This window comes from Alosa sapidissima, chromosome 22, assembly GCF_018492685.1.
Source record: "Alosa sapidissima isolate fAloSap1 chromosome 22, fAloSap1.pri, whole genome shotgun sequence".
Taxonomy (NCBI): Eukaryota; Metazoa; Chordata; class Actinopteri; order Clupeiformes; family Clupeidae; genus Alosa; species Alosa sapidissima.
The window spans coordinates 9,557,799-9,564,979 of record NC_055978.1 but is presented as its reverse complement, the minus strand read 5'-3'; the positions used below and the strand labels follow the sequence as shown (position 1 = coordinate 9,564,979).

General features: G+C 36.3%; 1 long non-coding RNA gene across 1 annotated transcript; it reads left to right on the top strand.

Annotated features, from left to right (window-relative positions):
- Positions 1–2,662: 2,662 nt before the first annotated feature.
- Positions 2,663–5,953, top strand: LOC121697814. Its single transcript, XR_006026557.1, has 9 exons — positions 2,663–2,828; positions 3,614–3,700; positions 3,883–3,970; positions 4,077–4,228; positions 4,366–4,425; positions 4,591–4,800; positions 4,926–5,076; positions 5,187–5,266; positions 5,362–5,953. It is a non-coding gene; the product is annotated as an uncharacterized LOC121697814 (long non-coding RNA).
- The last annotated feature ends 1,228 nt before the right edge of the window (positions 5,954–7,181 follow it).

Sequence of the window (7,181 nt, the reverse complement as noted above, 5' to 3'; positions counted from 1 at the left end):
GTGGGGAGTTATGAGTGTAATTGGTCTGTGTGTGTGTATGTGTGTGTGTGTGTTTCTGTGTGTGTTTCTATGGATAATGTGTATGTCTCTCTGTCTGGTTTCATTATGTTTTCGTTCTTGCATCATCACTCCCTCACACCCCCTGTGATAATTTCATCTCTGTGTAGAGCACAGGGAGTAGTTACTCGTGTATTCGAGTTTCTAAGTTGCCAATAAACTCTGCCACGTATGACAATGATTAGAGAAATGAAAAATTGATCGCTAGACCAATGTGGAAGGGTGAAGGAGATGTGTGGAGAAACAAAATGACTCGGGAAGAGTGTTAGAGTACAACGTATGAAAATCTGGATTGATTCTGGCCTCTGGAACGACAAGTTTTTCTGACAAATAAAAGAAATGGCTTGAGTGAGGTGCAGTGGAAAAAGAGTTTGATTGGCAGCAAGAGAAAGAGTGAGAGGAGGATAGTGATTAAACTAGATGTACTTCATGCATAATTAGGGCTGTCAAACGATTATTTTTTTCTTTTTTCCAATCATGACTAGTCGCTGAATTTCTATAGTTAATCGTGATTATTTTATAACATGGTTAAAATTCGGTAACACTCCATAATAAAGTGCCATAATAAATAGCAAAATAGTAATTACCTAACCCTTTGTTAATATTTGTTAATTGTTACTAACATATCTATTTGGCACAAGTTAATAGTTTTTAATTTAATTATTTATTTTAATTAAATATTAGTTGTTTGCATAAAATCTGTATGTTAATGTTTTAGCAAATCTATTAACTAATATTGTATTAATATGTGTTAATAGTTAACTAAATGTCTTTTTGGCACTAATTAACAGTTATTTCTTGCATCATTTAAATGTTAAATGTTTATTTGCAAACTATATGTTAATAGAAGAGTTAATGACTTATTATTATTTAACTAATTGTTATTAAACTGTGCTTCTGCCTATCCCAATATGAACCGCTCTCCCATAGGAACCTTACAATAGATAGATAGATAGATACTTTATTGATCCCCAAGGGGAAATTCAAGAAAAAAACACAGAGCTACCTTGACATGCTGCCACTGTTGTCGGCGCTGGAACCACTTGCAATAAAGTTGGTTAAGCTTAATTAATATATTAGTAGTATATAGCTATCAGTGTGGAGCCCCTTATAATAAAGTTGGTTAAGCTTAATTAATATATTAGTAATATTTAACTAGTCAGACGGTGAAGGGACTGAGACCAAAACTGGCTTATCACATTTATTCCTTTAGGAAAAGTTAAAACAAAACAACAAGTAGTTGAATGGGCTATATTACATGCATCATTCCTATACCATCACTGTCAGCCCTACTAGCAAGGGAGACATGCGACATGGAATGTTCAGGTGCACAGAACGACAGTTTATTAATATTTTGAAACTCACTAAACACTCACAGACGTAGACCATACGGAGGTAATGCATAAACATAATGCTAAACTAAGTGTACATTCATCTCCTGCTAGACTGAATTGCACTTTCCATGCACACTAAGCTAAAATACACTGAATGCATTGAAAGATACAGCTAGTCACGTTAGACTCGTTAGTTTACAGCTAGTCACGTTAGTGTATGAACTCGTGGTCATAATGAAAACATTAATAAACGTTCTCTAAGTTGCTAGAATTGCACCCAAATCTTAACAATACATGTAAAGTAACATAATACAGGTGGTATATCAAAGTTTTCAACTTAAACAACATTTTACAGTTACAAAATTAAAACAAAGTGGGGAGAGCTTTATACAGTCAACCTACACAATGCAAAGCATACCGCTTCTGATCGGCTATGGCAACAATACAAGGACAAAACGCAGCAGAGCTGCATTATAGCGTTTCTCCAAAGGGGGCTCCAAAACACCAATCTCAATAAAGCTGCTTAATTACGGCGAAAATCACATACAAACACTAAACTACATTTCTAACTCTGTTACACCCCCTCCCCTGAATTTCAACAAATTCAAGCAGCAACCAAGTAGTACTTCCAAAGGCAAAGAGTACACTACTTTCAAACACTAGACAGAGAGTCACCAATTACAGGACAGCCAACCACAGAGGTATCCAAGGATGAAGTGGAAGAAGATGAGCGCAAACTCTCACACAACCAACCACTGGCAATAGGGTGCCTTATACACCCCACAAGACCATAAAGCCATAAACCATAAATTCCATAAATTATCCACAAAGCTAATCAGAAAAGCTAGATAAATAATAATATGTCTAACTTTTATATTAGCATATAGTTTGTAAATAAACATTTAACATTTAAATGATGTAAGACATAACTGTTAATTAGTGCCAAAAATATATTTAGTTAACTATTAACATATATTAATACAATATTAGTTAATAGATTTGTTAAAACATTAACATACAGATTTTATGCAAACAACTAATATTTAATTAATGATGAAAAAACTATTAACTTGTGCCAAATAGATATTTTAGTAACAATTACCAAATATTAACAAAGGGTTAGGTAATTACTAGTTTGCTATTTATTATGGCACCTTATTTTGGAGTGTTACCTAAAATTATATTATTCTAAGGAACCTTTCATATTAAGAAATATGCACAAGTGCATATACAAAATGTAGCCTAAAGCACAGCACACTCTTAGAAAAAAGGGTTCTTGTGGGTGCTAAATAGAACCATTGGGGTTCTTTGCCAAGGAAATAGAACCTTTTGCCTGAAAAGGGTGCTATTTCTTACTCGCGAGGATTATTTGAACTTAAACGACCGTTTATGGAACCCTTTCCCGGAGACGCTCACTCTGCTGCAGTGGATTTAACGGTAAGTGGCACAAAGTTTTTTCTGCTTTTCCCCTATTCATAATCATTGCCCGTGTGGCCTGCAAATCGAAACATTAAGTGATACTTTTTTAAGCAAAAGCAAGAAGCATTCCCCGTAAACGTTGGTGGGCGATAACACATGACGGTCAGCTGTCAGAAGTAGTAAATTGTAACGTTAGAGGTTCGTTGAATGTTAGCAGCAGCTAGCTATCATAGACATTGATTCACCCTAACGTTACTGGATCCATCATTAAGATAAGTTTTGTACTTTCTTGTCAGCCTGGCAATAAAATCAACTATCGATTATATGATTTCGAGCTTGTGTAGAACGACACTAGCTACTGTTCAATATCCTCCCTCTCCCCTATTGAGTTAAAGCTATCTACAGCTAGCCTGCTAGCGCTAGCTGTCGCTAGTTAGTGAACATAGCATTAGAAGCAAAGCAGAGTAATCAGCTACTAACGTCAGCTAACATACGATGCAAATGATTTGGCAATAACTAATACTTCATTAGCAGACTGTTTAGTTCAATTACAGGGAACCCAGCCAACAAGTTAGGATAGCTAACAGTAGCCAATAGTGCTATAACAGACTTCTGAAACACATACAGATCAGTTGAACCTCGTTCTTGTATCATGCTGGGCTCATTGCAAATTACAATGTATTTAGTACATCTGTATAGCTAACGCTACGGCTCTGGTGTCTGTAAGACAATACAGGCATCTAAAAGAGGATGGAACTCACTACAATATGTACTTAATGTCTATGTCTTATTTTTCATTTTAGATGAAGATGTCTGTCAATGATGAAGATGTCTGAAACACAATCTTGTTTTTGAGAGGTGGAAAAGTTACGCAAATCATCGTTGGTTCAGTGAGTATACTTCATTAATTCAATAATTTTTTTCATGAAGGTTTTTAGGACCACATGTTGTTTTTTTCTACCTATAGACTTTTGTTATTTTTTTCCTGCCTATTGTTTAATAACGCTCAGCATCTCCTCTGCTACTAAAACCATAAGTAGGACAATTCTAATTCCAATGATTGTTCTTTCAGGTACCCAAACCATAAAAAATACACTGATGTCCTGTGGTGTCTGATCACTAGATATCCATTTCTTAATGACCACAGCTAATCTGGTTATGTATGTTATTTTTTAACGTTTTGTTATGGAAAACATTATTCCTCAATTGAATTCCTATACTACTCTGACTCTGTCTGAGTCTCATAATTCATGTCTTTACTCAAAGGAGACCCTGCTGGAGTGTATTAAGAATAAGTTCAAAAAGGAAAGGTCTCCTTTGATAAACTTGACGACGGTGCAGGAGATTAAGAGAAAGTTTGGTGTCAGAAGACAAAGAATTGTGGCCATGTGCCTCTGGAGGACCCACCTGGACATCAGGTGCCATTTTTACATTCTTGCTTGTCTTTAGCCCGTTTGTTTTCTTGTCTGCATGTCTATATGCTAGCTAGTCACAGTAGCCACTGTTTGTCAGTACAGATATCTTAATATTACACATTTCTCTTTGCTAATTTCAGAGAGCAAAAAAGTACAGAGTGGGGGTCCAGATGTCTTCTGATTACGAGCCAACACAAGAGGTTTGTAATATGTTTGTGAATGAAATGTTGAATCATACAGCAGTTAGGTCCGGCTACATTATTTATTTATTTCTGATTGAATGAAAGACTATCTGGCTTGAGAAAATTTATATTATCATTGCTCACATACGTTTTGCATTCTCTGAATGTCTTTTTTTTTTTCAGATTATGTTGGACCTTGAAGCAGTTGGGGAGGACTACCACAGCTTTCAAGAGCATATAAACGCCATAAACAATTAGTTGTGCCGTCGTCAGCCAGATATTAGTCATATAATGGACAGGATGAGGCAAACTGTCTATAAGAGGGTAGAGCAAATGGGAAAACCAACTGAGGAGGTGATGGAGATGTTCCAATTTCTTTGGGTGCCAGAGCTGGTGAGTAGCAAAGTCTTATAGTAGTATTACTAAAATGTGAGTTCAGTGCTGTTCAGTAGTAAGTTCTATAACCATTTATTGGTAACTACAATTTCCTCTGTTTTGTTTTGTTTGTTTATTTGTAGATGCATCATGAAATGAAGTTGCGGTTTGGACTGGACTTAAAGCTAAGCCTGCATAACACCCTCGGTATATTTACCCCTAACGTCATCAGAGTGGCTGACAGTGGGAGTCAGAGGGAGAGCCTGTCAAGCCTACGAGATACTAACACAGATGGTAAGTCAGCAGCTTCTTCTTTTCCCTTGCACCCTTCAATTATTTAATAATAATAAGATCATTAAAATATGTTTTAATGAAATCATTCTTTGTTTCTTTTGACATTTCAGACCTTCAAAAAAGTGCTGCTGTCCTAATTTTGCCTGCCCTTTTTAAGGAGGATGCCAAGTTTCTGTATTGTTTAGACGAGGTATTTGATGTTTTTAACATTACAATTAACATTGCTTTATGTTGTCAATCATAGACTCTTACAGGAGATCCCTTGTACATTTATCATTTGCATAGGAACCACTGAGCGTGTTTCCAACCATCATCTTCCAGGGTGGTGATACTCCCCTCCTTGCCAGGAGAGCGTCCATAAAGATGGATGGCATCACAATAGCAAGTGGAGAGATGGATGTGCCACATGCCCTCCAATGCGAATTTGTCATTGGCCCCTCCCCTGACATTGATGCCTCCTTAGGCCTTATCTGTATTTTTTGTTTATATTTTCTTTTTGATGTTCAGTACCCAAAAGAGGCCCACCACACATTACTATTCTTTGACAGACGCCTTAACCTGTCTATGTCTAAGCCCTCCACTCCAGTGTTGCGTGTGGAAAAAATGTTATCATAAAGTGTGTTTTATAATCATTTGAAATGTATTAATTTGTAAAAATGTAACTATTGCTGTTTTGAGTGTATTTATGACACATTTTTTATGCAAGTAACAGAAGATATGTTTAAGCAATGAATATGTAAATTAATGTAAATATGTATCTATTGTTGTTTTGAGTGTCTTATGACACACGTTTTTTTGCGAGTAATATAAAAGATATGCTAAAGCAATGAATATGTAAATTAATGTAGAAATACTGAATACAGTATTTGAATGATAATTGACTGATGTCAATTTTTGATTGTTGTCTATTTGTATTTAACATTTCGTACACATTATACGCTACTTCTCATTAATTAGCACAATGAATGAATATGAATAATAATGAATTAATAAAAGTAATACTACTACTAATAATAATAGTAATAATAATAAGTAGTAGTAGGCCTAGTAGTAATAAAACACACCTGGTAGTTATGGTTCCATTTAGAACCATTAGAATGTAAAATAATGGCACCCCTGATGGTTCATCATATAGAACCTTTTTAAAAGGTTCCATTTGGAACCATTTAGGGTGCCTTATTTGTATCAAAGGATGGAACCTTTTTAGGTTCCATTTGGAACCTTTTTTTCTTAGAGTGCACATTTCAATGAAGTGCATAACAAACATAAATAGCTTAGTCTATATCTCCATTAACTATGTTCAGTTCACATGTAATAGTCTAGGAGTGTAAACAATGTTTAGTTTGTAGATTAGGTTAGCTTAAATTTGAAGTGCGTTGGTGATAGTTTAATTTCATGTCGACTGAGCCGACATCGGCGCCAAGTGCACTGTCACTTGCCACACACATCAGCGCCTAGGTTATGGAGCAGCATCGACACAATAGAATATTGTGTCTAATGAATCTAATGTGCACCATACTCGTGTCGGTGGCGATGTGACCTACGTAGCCCTTTAAGTGCCGTTAAGCCGACTAGACCGGGAGTTCAGAACTGTGTTGGTGTTTATTATCTCCATGACTACAGGAGGAGGACTAGGGAGAAGCCTAAGCTACTAGGAAGTGTCTGTGGCAGTTTGAGGCGCAGTCTGTGGCAGTTTGGGTCCCGTACTTCTGCAATTCCTTATAAACTACAAATTTTACTTGCTTGGTTGTTCAATTATTGCTGAAACTCACATTTTTGTTTATACATTTCATATATTCATGTATACCTCACTAAGACAAGTCTGCAAAAACTAAGTGTATGTGTGTCTGAAAAAACATTGTGTATTGTCAGTTGCCTGTGTGCCTCTTTCTCTCTCTCTCTCTCTTTCTCTCTCTCTCTCTCTCTCTCTCTCTCTGTGTGTGTGTGTATCTGTATAAACTCTCCTTATCTCTCTTTCCCTCTCCTTGTCTCTCCTCTTTCTCTATCTCTCATCCCTCTTTCTACCTCTCCTCCCTTTCTCTACCTCTCCTCTCTACCTCTCTGTTCTCTCTACCTCTCCTCTATCTCTCCTCTCTCTCTACCTC